Source organism: Mandrillus leucophaeus, unplaced genomic scaffold, assembly GCF_000951045.1.
Source record: "Mandrillus leucophaeus isolate KB7577 unplaced genomic scaffold, Mleu.le_1.0 Scaffold1071, whole genome shotgun sequence".
NCBI classification, from domain to species: domain Eukaryota; kingdom Metazoa; phylum Chordata; class Mammalia; order Primates; family Cercopithecidae; genus Mandrillus; species Mandrillus leucophaeus.
Window position 1 is genome coordinate 154791 of NW_012098888.1, and position 1345 is coordinate 156135.

A 1345-nucleotide genomic window follows, 5' to 3' on the forward strand; every position below is an offset into this window, starting at 1 on the left:
TACATTTATTGATTTGCATATGTTGAGCCACCCTTGCATCCCAGGGATGAAGCCAACTTTATCGTGGTGGATAAGCTTTTTGATGTGCTGCTGGATTCGGTTTGCCAGTATTTCATTGAGGATTTTTGCATCAATGTTCATCAGGGTTATTGGCCTGAAATTTTCTTTGTGTGTGTGTGTCTCTGCCAGGTTTTGGTATCAGGATGATGCTGGCCTCATAAAATGAGTTAGGGAGAAGTCCCTCATTTTCTATTGTTTTGAAAAGTTTCAGAAGGAATGATATCAGCTCCTCTTTGTACCTCTGGTAGAATTTGGCTGTGAATCCATCTGGTCCTGGGCTTTTTTGGGTTGGCAGGCTATTAATTACTGCCTCAACTTCAGAACTTGTTATTGGTCTATGCAGGGATTTTATTTCTTCCTCGTTTAGTCTTGGGAGGGTGTATGTGTCCAGAAATGTATCCATTTCTTCTAGATTTTCTAGTTTATTTGCATAGAGATATTTATAGTATTCTCTGATGGTAGTTTGTATTTCTGTGGGATCAGTGGTGATATCCCCTTCATCATTTTTTATTTTGTCTATTTGATTTTTCTCTCCTTTCTTCCTTGTTAGTCTGGCTAGCAGTCTATCTATGTCGTTAATATTTTCAAAAAACCAGCTCCTGGATTCATTGATTTTTTTGAAGGGTTTTTTTTCTTGTCTCTATCTTCTTCAGTTCTGCTCTGATCTTAGTTATTTCTTGTCTTCTGCTAGCTTTTGAATTTCTTTGCTCTTGCTTCTCTAGTTCTTTTAGTTGTGATGTTAGGGTGTTGATTTTAGATCTTTCCCACTTTCTCCTGTGGGCATTTAGTGCTATAAATTTCCCTCTAAACACTGCTTTAACTGTTTCCCAGAGATTCTGATATGTTGTATCTTTGTTCTCTTTGGTTTCAAATAACTTAATTATTTCTGCCTTAATTTTATTATTTACCCAGAAGTAATTCAGGAGCAGGTTGTTCAGTTTCCATGTAACTGTACAGTTTTGAGTGAATTTTTAAATCCTCAGTTCTAATTTGATTGCACTGTGGTCTGAGAGACTGTTTTATGATTTTTGTTCTTTTACATTTGCTGAGAAGTGTTTACTTCCAATTTGGGGTCAATTTTAGAATAAGTGTGATATGGTGCTGAGAAAAACGTATATTCTATTATTTGGGGTGGGGAGTTCTGTAGATGTCTATTAGGTTTGCTCGGTCCAGAGCTGAGTTCAAGTTCTGAATATCCTTGTTAATTTTCTGTCTCATTGATCTATTAGGTCTGCTTGGTCCAGAGCTGAGTTCAAGTCCCGAATATCCTTGTTAATTTTCTGTC